Source organism: Hypanus sabinus, chromosome 3 (assembly GCF_030144855.1).
Source record: "Hypanus sabinus isolate sHypSab1 chromosome 3, sHypSab1.hap1, whole genome shotgun sequence".
Lineage (NCBI taxonomy): Eukaryota > Metazoa > Chordata > Chondrichthyes > Myliobatiformes > Dasyatidae > Hypanus > Hypanus sabinus.
In genome coordinates this window covers 8,452,736-8,472,017 of record NC_082708.1, presented here as the reverse complement: position 1 = coordinate 8,472,017, position 19,282 = coordinate 8,452,736, and the positions used below count along the sequence as shown (strand labels likewise).

At 44.1% G+C, this 19,282-nt stretch overlaps 1 protein-coding gene and 1 long non-coding RNA gene across 7 annotated transcripts in view; one reads left to right on the top strand and one right to left on the bottom strand.

Moving 5' to 3' along the window:
* The window catches only part of gdpd5b (glycerophosphodiester phosphodiesterase domain containing 5b), a 272,763-nt gene that overhangs the window by 79,200 nt on the left and 174,281 nt on the right, over window positions 1-19,282 (top strand). Inside the window, exon 2 of one of the 6 annotated variants that reach the window (XM_059963674.1) lies at window positions 194-381. The exons of the other annotated variants lie outside the window; for them this stretch is intronic. The gene's annotated coding sequence lies outside the window, so the exon portion shown is untranslated. The remainder of the gene's footprint in view (window positions 1-193; window positions 382-19,282) is intronic. 6 annotated transcript variants of the gene reach the window in all.
* Window positions 290-14,459, bottom strand: LOC132391034 (uncharacterized). Its single transcript, XR_009511060.1, has 3 exons — window positions 14,315-14,459; window positions 11,272-11,420; window positions 290-423 (listed from the first exon to the last, which is right to left on the bottom strand). It is a non-coding gene; the product is annotated as an uncharacterized LOC132391034 (long non-coding RNA).

Sequence of the window (19,282 nt, the reverse complement as noted above, 5' to 3'; positions counted from 1 at the left end):
TACAAAGCATGCAGTACGGCTTAATTTAAAAAATTCCGTATTTACACAGAACAAGTGACTTTGATGGTCAATAACACTCAAAACCCATTGACAAGCCAGGGTGTAGCACTATTCAACTGCACAGCAGCCCTTGGGAAGAAGCTGTTTTTCAGTCTTAGTGTCTTGGCTAAGTTGTTTCTGTGTCTCCTACCAGGTGGCAGGAGATTGAACAGACAGTGTCTGGGATACGATGGGTCTTTAATTACGTTACGAGCATCGAGAGTTGTAGATTGTCTCCAGGTCCGTTACTTGAGTCTCAGTGATGTGCTGAGCTGACTTAATCACCTGCTGGAGCGCTTTGTGATCGGTCTTGCTGCAGATCGAATACCACACTGTCAATGGGTATGTCAGCATGCTCTCTACCTCACGTCAAACTGTAAATGCCTGCAAGAAAATTACTCTTATGTTAGAATATAGTAGCATATACATACTTTGATAATAAATTTGTTTTGTCTTTGAATTGTACTAAAGAACTATTGGAATATGTTAGCAACACACACAAAATGCTGGAGGAACGCAGCAGGCCAGACAGCATCATATATGAAAAATATTAGGTTTTTTTTCCATTGTCAAATGTACAGTGAAATCACCAAGGTCTCGTCACTAGGACAGCGAGCTGTTCACTGTTTACCTGTGCTGCACTCTACATGCATTCTGAATTATACTTTATTAATGTATTTGTGGTAATATTTAGATTTATGTGCGGTGAGTGATATATGATTTGTGGGTGCACCGTGGTCTGGATGAACATTATTTCATTTGGTTGTATATTTGCATAGTAAGATGATGATAAAGTTAAACTTGAAAGCTTGTCTTGCAAGCTGTTTGTACAGATCAGATCATTACACAGTGCAGTGAGGTAGCAGAATACGAGGTAAAACAACAATGGGAAACAACTTCTTCCCCTAGTGCCGTAGAGTAGGTCTCATCACATGCCAAGTGTCATTATACTGTTTACTTTTTAACTTGTGATGTAAAAGCAAGTTATTATATGTTAATTTATTTGTGGTAATATTATTTTACGTGTTTTGTGTGTGTGAATTTAATGTACTGTGCTGTGTATTTTGGTCCGGAGGAACATTGTTTCATTTGGTGATATACATGCGTATGGTTGAATGCCAATAAAATTAACTTGTGCTTAACTTAAAGAGCAACAGCTCCAGAGAAAGTGCAGTGCAGGTCATCAAAAAGAGTAATCAAGATCACTCCTTGTGCAAATGAGTTTCAATATTTCTTGATGACAGGGAGTGTAAATCTCGCTCGCTTACCCAGAGTGTGTTGGCCCCTGTGCTACAGTAACAAAGAGTTTACAAGCAATTAGTGGTAGTTGAGGCGATTCCTGTTTGCTTCCGGCAGTGGGAGCTGAAAAGATTAGGTGAAGGGTCACGGGAGGTGGATCACATGACTGGGAATCCAGCTGATCCTGGGAGGTGGTCTGGTGAAGGGGCTGAGAGCAGTGAATCACAGGCTTCACATTGTGTACCGGACCCTCTGTGTTACTCCCATGGGTAACTGTGTTAAAGCATTGACTATGAATGTAAAAATGAAAAAACATTGGATGGTTTATTCTTGCCATATTTTTATGATGAATAATGTTTATTTTGATACTTTAAAAAAAATCTGCTGGCTAATTGGACATCGCACTAGAACCCATTTACTCAACCTCAGAATTTTTTTTGCTCTCTTTTTGCAGCACTTATTTAACTAAATGTTTTATAAACACATATTTCTTCTGTGATTTATAGTTTTAAATTACATACTGCAATGTACAACAATGCAAAAATAAAACAATTTCAAGACATGCCAGTGATTTGAAACCTGATTCTGATTTTAAGTTTTGTACAACATTCTAAACTGTTCCCTCGATATAGTGGGTTGGTGGGGTCGGGGGATGTGGAGAAGGACAGACCCCTGTGTAGGAATGATCTTGCACTTATTGAGTGATCTCCACTGCCCTTTCTCTGTAGCTGTTACACTTTATTCTGCATTCTGTTATTTTTTTTTATCTTGTTCTACCTCAAAGCACTGGATAATGAGTTAATTTAAAACCATAAGACATAGGAGCAGAATTAGGCCATTTGGCCCATTACCTGCTCCACCATTTAATCATAGACATAGAAACATAGAAAACCTACAGCACAATACAGGCCCTTTTGCCACAAAGCTGCGCTGAACATGTCCTTACCTTAGAAATTATCTAGGGTTACCTATAGCCCTCTATTTAAGGAATCTCTTAAAAGACTCTATCATATGCGCCTCCACCATCAACTCCAGCAGCCCATTCCACACACTCATGGCTCTCTGCATAAAAAACTTACCCCTGACATCTAGTCTGTAACTACTTCCAAGCACCTTAAAAACTGTGCACTCTTGCACTAGCCATTTTGGCCCTGGCAAAAAGTCTCTGACTATCCACACCATTAATGCTTCTCATCATCTTGTACACCTCTATCAGGTAACCTCTCATCAAATGTTCCTCACATGATAATTTAATTAGGAAAGGGAAAAAGGATTATTAGAGAAAGCTGGCAGGGAACATAAAAACTGACTGTAAAAGCTTTTATAGATATGTGAAAGGAAAAAGATTGGTCAAGACAAATGTAGGTCCCTTACAGTCAGAAATAGGTGAATTGATCATAGGGAACAAAGTCATGGCAGACCAATTGAATAACTACTTTGGTTCTGTCTTCACTAAGGAGGACATAAATAATCTTCCAGAAATAATAGGGGACCGAGGGACTAGTGAGATGGAGGAACTGAGGGAAATACATGTTAGTAGGGAAATGGTGTTAGGTAAATTGAAGGGATTAAAGGCAGATAAATCCCCAGGGCCAGATGGTCTGCATCCCAGAGTGCTTAAGGAAGTAGCCCAAGAAATAGTGGATGCATTAGTGATAATTTTTCAAAACTCCTTAGATTCTGGATTAGTTCCTGAGGATTGGAGGATGGCTAATGTAACCCCACTTTTTAAAAAAGGAGGGAGAGAAAAACCAGGGAATTATAGACCGGTTAATCTGACATCAGTGGTGGGGAAAATGCTAGAGTCCGTTATCAAAGATGTGATAACAGCACATTTGGAAAGAGGTGAAATCATCGGACAAAGTCAGCATGGATTTGTGAAAGGAAAATCATGTCTGACGAATCTTACAGAATTTTTTGGAAGATGTAACTTGTAGAGTGGATAGGGGAGAGTCAGTGGATGTGGTATATTTAGATTTTCAAAAGGCTTTTGACAAGGTCCCACACAGGAGATTAGTGTGCAAACTTAAAGCACACGGTATTGGGGGTATGGTATTGATGTGGATAGAGAATTGGTTGGCAGACAGGAAGCAAAGAGTGGGAGTAAATGGGACCTTTTCAGAATGGCAGGCATTGACTAGTGGGGTACCGCAAGGCTCAGTGCTGGGACCCCAGTTGTTTACAATATATATTTGTAAAAGGGGTTTCTTTTATTTTCTTTGTTACTGTTGGGAAAGGGTTTCTTTGTTTTGTTAAAAGCAGGAATGTTTCTTTGTTGCGAGAGAGTGCTGGGAGAATTGTATTCCTTTGTAAACCAAATGGGGATTAATGTTCTTTCTTCTGAGTCTGTAAGCTTTTGTTGACGGGCTTTTGGGCAGATCGGCGCGAGGGGGTCGAGAGAGAGGACGCAATGCTGTAAGCTGGGCGAGAAACGGACCCCAAGCGGGGGTCCGAGGCCCGGAGGTCTCCGAGGAGGGGGGATGAAGCTAGATGTGCTTGGTTGACCACTTCGGAGGGTCCTGAGCTGCGAGTCGAGGAGTTCCAAGGGGATCGAATGGTGGCCAGAAGACTTCAATAATTGAGCTCCAACGGTTGTGCACGAAGTGGTTTGGACTTTGATAACTTTGGCGCCTTTTCTTTATTTTTTCTCTTCATATATACTGTATCGTTATTAATCACTTATAGTAACTTTTATAAATTGTACTAATTTAATCGCATATGGTGTACTGTCTGTTTTTGGGTGAGGCGGGGACATCACACAGCATCCACACCAGCTGATTACCCAGTTTGGCGGGGCCGAAGGCTCCCAGATGAGAACGAGCTGAGCGAGCCTGAAGCCACCCAGGGGGTTACATATTAATGATTTAGACGAGGGAATTAAATGCAGCATCTCCAAGTTTGCGGATGACACGAAGCTGGGCGGCGGTGTTAGCTATGAGGAGGATGCAGGGTGACTTGGATAGGTTAGGTGAGTGGGCAAATTCATGGCAGATGCAATTTAATGTGGATAAATGTGAGGTTATCCACTTTGGTTGCAAGAACAGGAAAACAGATTATAATCTGAATGGTGGCCGATTAGGAAAAGGGGAGGTGCAATGAGACCTGGGTGTCATTGTACACCAGTATTTGAAGGTAGGCATGCAGGTACAGCAGGCGGTGAAAAAGGCAAATGGTATGTTGGCATTTATAACAAAAGGATTTGAGTACAGGAGCAGGGAGGTTCTACTGCAGTTGTACAAGGCCTTGGTAAGACCGCACCTAGAGTATTGTGTGCAGTTTTGGTCCCCTAATCTGAGGAAAGACACACTTGCCATAGAGGGAGTACAGAGAAGGTTCGCCAGATTGATTCCTGGGATGGCAGGACTTTCATATGAAGAAAGACTGGATCGACTAGGCTTATACTCACTGGAATTTAGAAGATTGAGGGGGGGATCGTATTGAAACGTATAAAATTCTAAAGGGATTGGACAGGCTAGATGCAGGAAGATTGTTTCCGATGTTGGGGAAGTCCAGAAAAAGGGGTCACAGTTTAAGGATAAAGGGGAAGCCTTTTAGGACCGAGAAGAGGAAAAACTTCTTCACACAGAGAGTGGTTAGTCTGTGGAATTCTCTGCCACAGGAAACAGTTGAGGCCGGTTCATTGGCTATATTTAAGAGGAGGTTAGATATGGCCCTTGTGGCTAAAGGGATCGGGGGTATGGAGAGAAAGCAGGTACAGGGTTCTGAGTTGGATGATCAGCCATGATCATACTGAATGGCGGTGCAGGCTTGAAGGGCCGAATGGCCTACTCCTGCACCTATTTTCTATGTTTCTATGATAACCCTTTCATTTCTGGAATCATCCTTGGGAACCTCCTGTGAACCCTCTTGAATGCCAGCACATCTTTTCTTAGATGAGGAGCCCAAAGCTGTTCGCAATACTCAAGGTGAGGCCTCACCAGTGCCTTATAAAGCCCCATCATCACATCCCTGCTCCTGTATTCTAGACGTCTTGAAATGAACGCTAGTATTGCTTTTGCCTTCCTCACCACCGACTCAACCAGCAAATTAACCTTTAGTGTGTTCTGCACTAGGACTCCCATGCCCCTTTACATCACAGAGTTTTGCATTTTCTCCCCATTTAGAAAATAGTCCGCACATGTATTTCTATTACCAAAGTGCAAGATCATGCATTTTCCAACATTGTCAAGTCAAGTCAAGTCAACTTTTATTGTCATTTCGACCATAACTGCTGGTACAATACATAGTAAAAATGAGACAAAGTTTTTCAGGACCATGGTGTTACATGACACAGTACAAAAAACTAGACTGAACACATAATAATAAAAAAAATTGCCACTTTCTTGTCCATTCTCCTAATCTGTCTAAGTCCTTCTGCATCCTGCCTGTTTCCTCAACACTACCTGCCCCTCCACAAATCTTCTTATCATCTGCAAACTTGACAACAAAGCCATCTATTCAATCATCTAAATTATTGATATACCCCATAAAAAGAAGTGGTCCCAACACTGACCCCTGCGGAACACCACTAGTCATTTGCAGCCAACCAGAAAAGGATCCTTTTATTCCCACTCGCTGCTGTCTTCCAATCAGCCAATGCTCTAACCACGTTACCAACGTTCCTGTAATACCATGGGCACTTAACTTGGGAAGCAACCTGACGTGTGGCACCTTGTCAAAGGCCTTCTGAAAGTCCAAATATACAACATCCACTGCATCATCTTTATCTACCCTGCCTGTAATCTCCACAAAGAATTCCAACAGGATTGTCAGGCAGGATTTTCCCTGAAGGAAACCATGCTGACTTTGTACTATCTTGTCCTGTGTCACCAAGTACTCAATCACTTCATCCTTAACAATTGACTCTATCATCTTCCCAACCACTGAGGTCAGGCTAATTGGTCTGTAATTTCCTTTCTGCTGTCTCTCTCCTTTCTTACAGAGTGGAGTGACATTTGCAGTTTTCCAGTCCTTTGTCACAATGCTAGAGTCCAATGATTCCTGGAAGATCATTACCAATGCCTCCATAATGCAGTTCCTTCAGTAAACAAGACCCATGGCATTTGTATAAACATTGTCCAAGACAAGTGTTTCCACTGTATCTTGGTACATGTGACAATAATAAACCATCAGACATCGGGGCAGAATAAGGCCATTCGGCCCATCAAGCTTCCTCTGCTGTTTGATCATGGCTGATCCATTTCCTGTTCAACCCCAATTCTCCTGCCTTCTTCCTGTAACCTTATCAATGATGTATCAACCTCCACCTTAAATACACTCAATGACTTAGCCTCCTCAGTCATCTGAGGCAATGAATTCCACAGATTCATCATCCTTTCTGGTTAAAGAAATTCCTCCTCATCTCCATTCTAAAGGGATGTATTCTAAGTCTGCACCCTCTGGTCCTCAACTCACCCACTATTGAAATATCCTCTCCAAATCCACTCCGTCTGGGCCTTTCAACATTTGATAGTGCTTAATGAAATCCCCCCCTCATCCTTCTGAATTCTAGTGAATACAGGCCCAGAGCCAGCAAATGCTCCTCATATGCCTTTCAAACCCAGAATCATTTTCATGAACTTCTTTTGAACCCTCTCCAATGTCAGCACATCCTTTCTCAGATAAGGGGCCCAAAACTGCTCACAGTACTCTGAGTGAGGCCTCACCAGTGCTCTATAAAACCTCAACATCCATTTTTTGCTTTGATATTCTAGTCCTTTTGATCTCAACCTGCAAATGAACCTTTACGGTTAAACCAATTCTAATGCCAATTCATTCCCGTGCTCCTACACTACCCACTGTTATCAGACTTTTGAACAGACCGCTTAAACCTGGCCTCACAATCTACCTCGTTGTGATCTTGCACTTCCTTGCACATTTACCTTGCACTGCACTCTCGCTGTAGCTTTTACACTTCATTCTGCATTATTATTGTTTTACCTTGTTCTATCTCACTGCCCTGTGTAATAATCTGATCTGTATGAACAGTATGCAAGACAAGCTTTTCACTGTATCATGGTAAATGTAATATCAATAAACCAATTCCACCTTCAACACACAAACTGTTTACTAGCACACTGGCTCCTTAACTGAGCCGCTAACTTGACAGGTTTTAATGCTCACATAACTACGGGGTTATTAGGGCAGGTACCAAGAGCTTGGTCAAACAAGGTGTAACAGGAGGGAATTGAGTCAGAGAGGGGAAGGGGTACTTCTAGAGCCTTGGGTCTTGTTTACTGAAGGGATTGTCAACAGCCTCCTGTAGCGAAGTTAATGAACTTTCCTGTCAGCCTGAGAGGCTGCTCTGATGTCTGTCTCACTCCTACACTTCCAGTTCTTGCCCCTTTCCTGACTTCCCTCTCCCCCCCCTCGTCCTCCACTCACCCTGCTTTATCGGCCTATTTCCACCCCTCCCCTCTTCTTCAGCTTTCCCCTCTTTCAATGGCCTCTCTAGCTTCTTGCATACTCTGGATCTTTTCTGCACCCCCCCACCAGCCATGACACCCCACTTTTGCTCTACCCTCTATCCACCCTACCCTCCAGCTTCCTTCTTCCCCCCCCCCCAGATCCCTCCACCCAGTCAACTGCTCCTCTCTCTGAACCCTCAGCAGGCCAGGCAGCATCTATGGAAAAGAGTAACCAGTCGACACTTCGAACCGGGACCCTTCTTTTACTCTTTTCCATAGCCGCTGCCTGGCCCGCTGAGTTCCTCCAGCATTTTGTGTGTGTTGCAGTCGAAGGTAGACGGACTATTGCGATGGACTGACTTGTGTTCACGGCTCCCTGCAGTTACTTGCAGTTATGCACAGAGCAGCTACCAAACCATGCAGATAGTTTCTATGTCCCCGGAGATTTTGTAGGTGCTGGATGCAAGAGCAACACATGTGGTGACCCGGTAGCATAGAGGTTAGCACAAAGCCTTCCCCTCGGTCTATCTGGTTTCAATTCCTGCTGCTGCCTGTAAGCAGTTTGTATGTTCTGTGTGGGTTTCCTCTGGGTGCTCTGGTTTCCTCCCACAGTCCAAAGACCTACCGGTTGGTAGGTTGATTGGTCATTGCAAATTGTTCCATGATTAGGATTAAGTTGGAGGATTACTGGGTGGTGTGACTCAAAGGGCTAGTAGGGCCTATTATGCACTGAATCTTACTAAATAAATACACAAAAATGCTACAATGGGTAGTCAAAACTGCCTGGCACAAAAGCACATCACTGCCATCATAGGCATATTGTATATACAGAAAGGTGCCAGAGAGGGATCAGTAACATCATGAAGGATCCCACCCACCCTGCTCACAGACTGTTTGTCCCATTCCCATCAGGGAATCCACACCAGGGCCACCAGACTCAAAAACAGTTGCTTTCCCCAAGTAGTGAGGCTGATCAACACCTCCACCCACTAACCCACCCCCACCCACCACTACTTTATCATTTCCTGTCAGAGTCACCTGATGTACAGACACTCTTGTGCCTAGTGTCACATTATAGACATACAATCTCTGTATATTAACTTGTGTACTTATTGTCTATTATTGTGTTCTTTATCTTTTTTTGTGCTACATCGGATCTGGAGTAACAATTATTTCATTCTCCTTTACACTTGTGTATGGAAATGACATTGAACAGTCTTCAATCTTGAATCCAGCTGTTTGAGAATGTTTTCTGTAAAAATTGGTGAGGATCAACAGTGACATCCAAATTTCCTTGGCCCCCTGTGGAAGTAGAGGCGCTGTTAGCCTACTGGAATTGTATGGAAGCAGGCCATTCTGCCCACTGAGCCTGTACTTATCATTGACCACCACCTACTTAAAGCGTATGTTGATAGAGCGCCAAAGGTTAGGGGGAGAAGGCAGGAGTGTAGGATTGAGAGGGATAATTAGTCAGCCATGATGGAATGGCAGAGCAGACTCGATGGGCCAAATGGCCCAATTCGGCTCCTATATGTTATGGTATTGTGATCTTACAACAATTCTACATTAATCACGTTTTTTTAAACCTCCTACATTTGCAACAACTCCCCCAGTTTCTACCACTCGTCCATACTACAGGAGCAACTGACCCTGTACGCCTTTGGGACGTGGGAGAAAACCCATGCACTCATCGGGAGCTCTCAAAGCATTGGTGTTGATGGAAATGAAGCGGTGTTGTTTACTGGAGCTTATGGTCAGAGTGTTTATGTTCTCCCCATCTTTCTGTCTGTCGCTCTTTCTGTTTGATGCCTGTGTATGTGTCTATCTCTTCATCTCTTTCTCTTGCTTTCTCTCTTTTTTTCTGCGTCTTTGTCTCCCTTTCTCCCTCCATCTCGCTCCCTTTCTCCCCTCCTCCCTTCCTCTCCTCCTCCCTCTCCCCTTCCTTCCTCTTCTTCTTACACTCTCTCCCTATCTCCCTCTCCCTCTGTTTGTATCTTGCATTCTTTCTCTCTCTCTTGCTCTTTACCTTTGTCTCTCTATCTCCCTCCATCTCTCTCCCTCCCCCTCCATCTTCCCTTCCCTCCTCTCCCTCCCCCCCTCCTCTACTTCCCCTCCCTCTCCCCCTCTCTCCTCAATCTCACACACTCATTCTCTCTCTCTCTCCCCATCTATTTCCCTCTCTATCCCTTCTCTTTCTTCTCCCTTACTCCTTTCCTCCCCTCTCTCTCACACTCTCCCCGTTGCTCCCTCTATCTCTCTCCCCTCCCTCTCTCTTCCCCTCTCCCCCTCCTGTTTCAGATCATTTCAAAGTGAATGAGAGTGTGTTCCTGGATAACTCACCTGTCAGTTACTTTTGGACGTGACTGAATTTGTTTCTAGTAAGCATTCAGGAATGTTTGGAAGAAGGTGGGTGGAGAGAGAACAACTGTCACACCACCGACAGATGTTGGGTCGATATTGATCGGAAACTCTGAGTAGGTAAGGTGACTCACCTCGGAAATGTTCTCCGCTGTAGATGGGCGTCAGCTGCCAAGGCATAAAACTCAGTAATTCCTCACAGATCTTATTCTTCACCTCCACATCTTCCCCCACAAACTTCCAGCTCTCTCTCCCACTGTCTTCCTCTCTCTGTTGGATCCACTCTCTCTCCCAACTGTTTTCCCCACCCATCTGTCTTCCCCCAAACTTTCTCCCTCTTTCCCTCTCTCTCTCTCCCTCTCTCATCTTTTCTCTCTGTCTGCCCCATTCTCTCCCTTCATGTCTGCCCCACTCTCTTTCTGTCTGTTCTAATACTTCTCTCCCTGTGTCTGCACCCCCTCCCCATCCCTCCCCCTGTCTACACCCACTACCCACCTCTCTCTACACCCACTGCCCACCTCTCTCTGTCTATACCCGCTGCCCACCTCTCTCTGCCTTCCTCTCTCTCTCCCCTCTCTCTCTTTACACCCATTGTCCGTCTCTCTCTCCTCTCTCTCTCTGACTAGACCCATGGCCCACTGCTGTCTTCCCCTCTGTGAAAATCCCTTTTTCTCCCTCTGTGGCTGCCCACTTCCTCTCTGTTCCCCTGTCTGGATGGATGATCTTATGTCTCCTTATAGGGACAGGGGTCAGAGTTGGTGTGAAGCTACATGCAGTGCCTGGCGGTTGGGGGGGGATTGCTTAGCACGTTAGGAACGCTGACAAAGACAGGTTGCAGTGTCATTGATCTTGGCAGCCTTCTCAATGACACGGATCGATGTGTGTATGTTTGTCTGCTGGGAAAGGTGGCTTTCCATCCAGGTCTGGGCTTCAAGGACAGAGTCGGCATAGAGAGTTCCCACCCTGGCTCTCACAGCCACCCAGACACACACACACACACACACACACACACACACACACACACACACACACACACACACACACACACACACACACACACACACACACACACACACACACACACACACACACACACACACTCTTATACTAACATTTATGGCTCCACACCATTGTCTCCCCTTATCATCCGTCACCTTGACACATCCAATAACACAGCATGTACACAGAAATAGGCCATTCTGCCCAACTAGCTCATGCTATGCCTCACCAGAACTTACTTCCTCTTCCCTCATCACAATCTATCGGTGTCACCTTCTATTCTCTCCCCACCTCCGATGTGTGTCCAATCTGCCTTCATATGGAGGCTGGTGACCAGTGGTGTTCCACAGGATCTGTTCTGGGATTTTTATAAATTACCTGGATGAAGAAGTAAAAGAATGGATTAGTAAGTTTGCTGACGACACAAAAATTGGAGGTATCGTGGATAGCTTGGATGGATATCAGCTTACATCCTGACATTGCTAGGATGCAGAACTGGGTTGAGAAGTGGGAGATGGAGTTCAACTCAGACTATTGTGAAGTGGTTCATTTCAGTAGGTCAAATTTGAAGACAGAATATAATATTAATGGTAAGACTCTTGGCAGTGTGGAGGATCAGTGACATCTTGGGGTCCGTGTCCATAGGACACTCAAAGCTGCTGCGCAGGTTGACAGTGTAGTTAAGAAGGCATATGGTGTGTTGGCATTCATCAACTGTGGGATTGAGTTCAAGAGCCGTGGGGTAATGTTACAGTTATATAAGACCTTGGTCAGACTCCACTTGGAGTACTGTGCTCAGTTCTGGTCACCTCACTACAGGAAGGATGTGGATACTAGAGAGAGAGTGCAGAGGAGATTTACAAGGATGTTTCCTGGATTGGAGGGTGTACCTTATGAGAATAGGTTGAGTGAACTTGGCCTTTTCTCCTTGGAGCAATGGAGGATGAGAGGTGATCTGATAGAGGTGTATAAGATGATGAGGGCCATTGATCATGTGAATAGCCAGAGGCTTTTCCCCAGGGCTGAAATGATTAACATGAGGGGCATAGTTTTAAGGTGCATGGAAATAGGTACAAGGGGTTGTTAGAAATAAATTTTCCACATAGAGAGTGGTGGGTGTGTGGAATGCACTACCAGCAACAGTTGTAGAGGCGGATACAATAGGGTCTTTTAAGAGACTCTTAGATAGGTACAAGGAGCTTAGAAAAATAGAGGGCTATATGATAGCGAAATTCTAGACAGTTTTTTTGTACAACATGGTCTGTACAACATTGTGGGCTGAAGGGCCTGTAATGTGTTGTAGATTTCTGTGTTTCTATGTTTCTATAGATGTATCGACACCGTCCACTCCCCTTGGGATTCAGCTCTACGTTCTCCTCACCCGCTGGGTGAAAAGAACTTCTCCTGAATCTCTCTGTGGTTTTTCTGAGCGACCGTCGATTACATACATAGACAGAGTTTACTCCAAGAACGGGCTCTTTACCCACTATGCTTGTGATGAAAATGGTGCTCAATTAAATGAAAATATCCCACCGTTTCCACATATTCATGCTTCTACTCCTTCCCTGGTTACCTGTTCCAGGCATCCATAAGACCATACTGTAAGATATAGGAACAGAATTTGGCCAATCATCCCATCCATTCTGCCCCACCATTCCATCACGGCTGATCTGCACTCTGCAGCCACTTTACTAGGTACACCAGTACCCCCGCTTGTTAAAGCAAATATCTAATCTGCCAATCATGTGGCAGCAACTCATTGCCTAAAAGCACGCAGACATTGTTACGAGCTTTAGTTGCTGTTCAGACCAAACATCAGAATGGAGAAGAAATGTGACGTAAGAGACTTTGATTGTGAGTTGTTTGTTGGTGCCAGACGGGGTAGTTTGAGCATTTCAGAAACTGCGGATTTTCAAGCACAGCAGTCTCTAGAACTTACGGAGAGTTTGAAATGGATGGGCTGTAACTGCAGAAGAGCATGAACATATACTCAGTAAGACGGGTATTTTCCCTGTGTATAAGAGAAATTCCCCTCATAGCTCCCTTTAATTTTTCTCTCTTTCAGCTCAGTGGGGAAAAGAAGACTGTGTGCTCTGTCTATGTGTCTGTGATGTAGTTTTATAAACTTCTGCCTGGTCTCTCCTCAGCCTCCAACACTCCAGAGTAAACAACACAGGAGTCTTGATCTGAAATGTAGACTGTTCATTTCCCCCCCCCACAAATGCTGCCTGATCAGCTGAGTTTCCCCAGTGCTTTTTGTGTCTCGCTTGACAGGGATGTTGTGAGGAATATTAAGCAGGCTAGGACTTCTTTCCCTTGGAGTGTAGGAGAAGATTCAGATCCATTTATTTATCACATCTGCATCGAAACATACAGAGAAGCTCCAACACAACCTAAGTGTCGCCACGTTCTGGCACCAACATAGCTTGCTCATTGTGTTCAGCAGAGCAACACAAACAGCAGGGCCTGTGCTGTGCTGAAGTTAGTTCTCTGTGACTCTGTGACAAACATCAACAGAAAACAAATCCCTTTCCTCACTCCCACCCACTCAAAGTAAGTTTATTATTAAAGTAACTGTATATCACTACCTTGAGATTCATTTTCTTGCAGACATTTACAGGAAAGTAAAGAACTACAATAGAATTTATGAAAAAAAACCATAAAAATCTGACAGAGCAATGTGTAAAAGAAGACAAATTATGCAAAGAATAAAAAGAAGTGAATAACTAATATTGAGAACTTCATAGTTAAAAGTAGATTTATTGTAAAGCATAAGACCAAAGATATAGGAGTAGAATCAGGCCATTTGGCCCATCAAATCTGCTACACCATTTCATAATGGCTGACCCACTTCCTTCTCAACTCCATTCTCCTCCCTTCATAGACCATTATCAAAGTATGTATACCATATGAAACCCCGGGATTATCTTCTTGCAGGTGGCCACAAAACAAAGAAACACCATAGAAATGGCGAGAAAAGCCCCCACAGCACAAAGACTGACAAACATCAATTTGCAAAAACAGAACAAGTCATGCAAACAATATAACAAGTGAATAAAGAACCACTTGAATTGTAAAGAACTTGACGGTGAGCCTGCAGGTTGTAGAATCAGTTGAGTGTCAAGGTGAATGAAGTTATCCACATTTACACAATATGAAGGGTGATCTTACAGGTGTATAAAATCATAAGGAGGCATAAGATCATAAACACGAGAAAATCTGCTAATGCTGGAAATCTGAAGCAACGCACACAAAATGCTTGAGGAACTCACCTGCTACTGTGGCTCTAAGCCTTTCCTTACGCATGGGTTCAGTGAGAGATCTGTCCTTTTTGAGTGCCTGCTTTCAGTCTAACATTGGGCAATATTTTCTCAGTGACCTATCTGGCTTCAGTTCTGGGATAACTGAGATAAAGCAGTGACCATCCCCTGTCGCAGCCGAGTTGGAGACGAAGTGTCTGTGTGTAACTAGTTGACCAGTGAATGTCTGATCATTCATTTTACAACTTACCCCACATGTGACATCACTTACCTCAACACTGAATAGATCATTAAACAAGACCTATGGAGTCATTTTCAAAGTCTCTACAACTCATGTTCTTAGTATTATTTATTTCTTTGATGCTGTGGTGTTCACTGAGCTTGGAAATATTGAGGTGACATCCTCAGTGCGCAGTTGTTGGTGTGTCTGGGAGTGTTCGTGCTTATATAGTGCCCCTGCCCCCCGACCCCCCCCCCCCCCGCCGTTCACTTGCCTCGGCCCTGATTGACTATCGCTTCAGTTGACCTTTGAATTCTATTGGCTCATGTTGCTTTGGCACTTAGGGGTTCATAGTTGGCATCTATTTTGATATGCTTGTTTATGGAGTTTGCAGAAGAGAACCACGCTTCTAAAACTAATCAAGCCTGCTTTGTGTTTGCGGTGTCCCAGTTAAAGTGAAATAAACCCCAGTTAAAATAAACGGCATCTACTAACCCCAAAGAGCCAAAGAAACAAACGGGGGGTGGGGGGAGCACTCCTAGAGAGAAACACAGAGTAACTGCGCATTGAGGATGTCACTTCGACTGGTGATGAAAAGTCTGAAAGCTAATTGCCAAGCTCGGCAAACATCACAACATCAAACGCCTCAACGCAAAATAACAATCTTTAGCACCATCAATTATTTATTTATAATAGTTTTTCTGTGTTTTTAATGTTTGTCTTTTGTGCATTGGTTGTTTATCAGTCTTTGTGTCCCAGTTTTTCATTGATTCTGTTCTGTTTCTTTGTTCTACTGCAAATGCCTACAAGAAAATTAACCTCAGGGTAGGTGTGTGGTGACACGTACTTGAACCAGTGCAGAGAACTTCACTCACCACAACACTGAAATGTTCCCAGTCTATGGACTCCTCATCTCATGTTCTTGATATGTGTTGCTTATTTTTTTAATATAATTTTGTTCCTTTAGTCCTCTTTGCATTTGCACAGATTGTTTTCTTTCCACTCTGCTTGTCTGTATTGTGTGCATTTTGTTCATTGATTCTGCTGTGTTTCTTTGTATTTTCTGTGAATTCCCACAAGGAAGTGAATCTCGGGGAGGTGTATAGTGTTTGTTCATTTGTCTTATGTCATGGGCGATAATGGTCTCTTGACCATGACTGTTCTTGGGCAAAGTTTCCTACAGAAGTGGTTTGCCATTTCCTTCTTCTGGGCTGTGTCTTTACATGAGGTGTGACCCCAGCCGTTATCAATACTCTTCAGAGATTGTCTGTCTGGTGTCAGTGGTCGCAGAACCAGGATTTGTGATCTGCACCGGCTGCTCATACAACCATCCACCACCTGCTCCTGTGGCTTCACGTGACCCTGATCTGGGGGGCTAAGCAGGTGCTACACTTTGCCCAAGGGTGATCTGCAGGCTAGTGGAGGGAAAGAGCACTTTACACCTCCTTTGGTAGAGACTTATCTCCAACTATACGGTACTTGCATAATACTTTGTGTCCTCCCTCTACCTCTCTCTCTGTTGGGTGTGTGGGGTGTCCATTTAGAGTTAGTACCTCTGGTGAAATGGCTTGTCATGTCCTCATTTGCCTGTCAGCCCCATCTGACACTCAGGTCTCATCTGTGGTTCCAAGTAGTGGACGCAGCCCAGTCCATCACAGGTAAAGTCCTCTCCACCATTAATCACATCTACAAGGAGCACTGCAACAGTTAAAGCATCATCCAACATCAAGGAAACCCCACCACTCAGGCCATGCTCTCTTCTCACTACTACCATCAGGAAGGAGGTCCAGTAACCTTAGGTCCTACACCACCAGGTTCAAGAACAGTTATTAGTCTTCAATCATCAGGCTCCTGAACCAGTGTGAATAACTTCACTCATCCCAACTTGGACTCCCTTTCAAGGGCTCTTCATTTCATGTTCTCAATGTTATCTATTTATTTTTTATTTGCACAATACTCCAGCTTATCATACTCAACAACAGTTTAATATTCTTACAGCTGGGTAGAAGCTGCCCTTGAGCCTGGTGGTACAGGTTTTCTGCCCTATGGGAGAGGGGAGAAGACAGAGTGTCTGGGGTGGGTGGGATCTATGATTGTGCTGGCTTTACTGAGGGAGCGAGAAGTGCAGACAGAGTCCATGGAGAGGAGGCTGCTTTCCATGATGTGCTGAGCTGTATCTGCAACTCTCTGCAGTTTTTGCAGTCATGGACAGAGCAGTTAACTTATCAAATTATCGTGTACCTCGATAGGATGATTTGATGAGAATGGATACGATTCAATGGAGACATTCCACCGGAGGAGGTAGAGGTGATGATAAACTTACTTGGGTGAAGTGGCAGATGGAACACGGAGTGGGAAGCGTATAGCCATGGTGGAAGGAATAAAGGTGTAGAATCAGAAATTGCAATTGCAAAGGGATTTGAGAATTCCATCAATGACATCTTCAATAGACTATGCCTCAAGAAGGTGGCATCCATCATTAAGGACCCTTACCACCCCAGACATGCCCCTTTCTCATTGCTGCCATCAGGGAGGAGTACAGGAGCCTGAAGACACACACTCAATGTTAAAGGAACAATTTCCTCCCCTCTGCCATCAGATTTCTGAATGGACATTGAACCCACGAACATTACCTAATTTTTTGGTCTCTTTTTGCATTACTTATTTAGTTTTAATATATTTTGTATTGTAACTTTAGTCATTTTAAAGTATTTCACTGTATTGCTGCTGCAAAGCAACAAATTTCATGACGTGCCAATGATAACATATCTGATTCTGAAAAATCAGTCAAGATTAAATGACGGAACAGACTGGATGGACTAAATTCCCTAATTCTGCTCCTATGTCATTTAGTTTTAAATATAATTACAAGAACATACTTTGCTCTTCATTTAAAGTCAGTTGTTTTTCTCTGTGCTGAAGGTGAAAGAGAGTGGGAGATCCATCTTGGTATCCATGCCAACATTCCCCTTCCAGCTCATTAGGAAACCCCTTCCTCTCCCCTCACCTCCAATAAATCTCCTCGGGCTTTCGAGTGGGTAGTATTTCACCTCGTGTTTTATGCCTTGGTGAATGTTTAATCACCGCTGTGTGTGCACCGTGACTTCAGTGAAAACAATGGGCCAGACAACAGGAAGTTCGATACTGGCTCCAAGTTATCACATCAATCAGGTCTTTGGCCTGCCCACATCCCCACAGGCCTGTATTATTGAGCAGTCAAGCAGTCAAATGACTCTCAGTAGAGTCTCCTGCCTAGCAACAAGCTTCACTTAGTGTGCTGGGAATAATTACCTCTCGGAAAGCACGCTTTGGTTAAAAGTTCCAAATCTCTAGGCTTGCCTCTTCAGAGCCTTAAAGGAAGCTTCAGACTAACACCATCCCATGCGTCAATGCTATCCCCTCAGTCTGCACTAGTATGGGATTTACCTGTTCACATGGGGGTGGCACAGTAACACAGATGTTAGCACAGTGCTTTACAGTACAGGCGTCCCAGGTTCAATTCCCACCGCTGCTGTAAGGAGTTTGTACGTTCTCCCTGTGGGTTTCCTCTGGCATGGTAGGTTAATTGGCCATTGTAAATTGTCCTGTGATTAGGCTAGGATTAAGTTGGGGAATTGCTGGATACCATGGCTCGAAGGGCCAGAAGGGTCTTAATAAATCTTAATAAATAAATTGGTTAATCATACATTGAAAATAAATCATACATTCTGAGGGAGAGTGAAAACCTTTTGCTTGCTGTTCATACAGATCACTTCATTACAATTGAGTATTGAGGCACGGTAGAGTAGTAGTTGCAGCAACAGCAATTGTGATCGGGTTTCATTCCTGTCACTGTCTCTTTACGTTCTCCTTGTGACAGTGTAGGCTTCCTCCCACATCCCAAAGATGTACGGATTAGGGTTAGTAAGTTGTGGACATGCTATGCTGGCACCGGAAACGTGGTCACACTTGGGGGCTGCCCCCAGCACACTCCTCGCTGGTTTGATTTGACGCAAGGCATTCATTTCACTACATGTTTTAACATACGGGTGACAAATCTCTACTGCCCATTACACCACTAGTGTTTAGAGCAGCAATGAAAGTCCTCCATCTCTAGCAGTGTTCCTTCATCATGTCAGTAGCTCAGTTTTCACCACGGTCAGTCATGCAAGTTCTGGTTTGAGACCCAGGAATACCATTGCACTCAGATATGTAAGAATTCTTCATTTCTGTTTTTCCAGTCAGGGTTTTTAGCCCTGAGCTGAATCCCCAAACCTGGAGAATCGGTGGATCACTCTTAGTCTGGCCTCTACCCTTTGACCTGTTTGGCAGGGATGACCGTACCAAAAACCAAAGCATAGCATACCAAGACTCCAGCCAACATGGCTCTCCTGGTCGTTCAGACACACAAGCCTCCAAAGCCAATAGACAATAGGTGCAGAAGTAGACCATTCGGCCCCTCGAGTCTGCACCGCCATTCTGAGATCATGGCTGATCATTCACTATCAATACCCAGTCCCTGCCTTGTCCCCATATCCCTTGATTCCCCTATCCATCAGATATCTATCTAGCTCCTTCTTTGAAGCATCCAGAGAATTGGCCTCCACCGTCTTCCGAGGCAGTGCATTCCAGACCCCCACAGCTCTCTGAGAGAAGAAGCTCTTCCTCAACTCTGTTTTAAATAACTGACCTCTTATTCTCAATCCATGCCCTCTGGTACTGGACTCTCCCAACATCTGGAACATATTTCCTGCCTCAATCCTATCAAATCCTTTAATTAT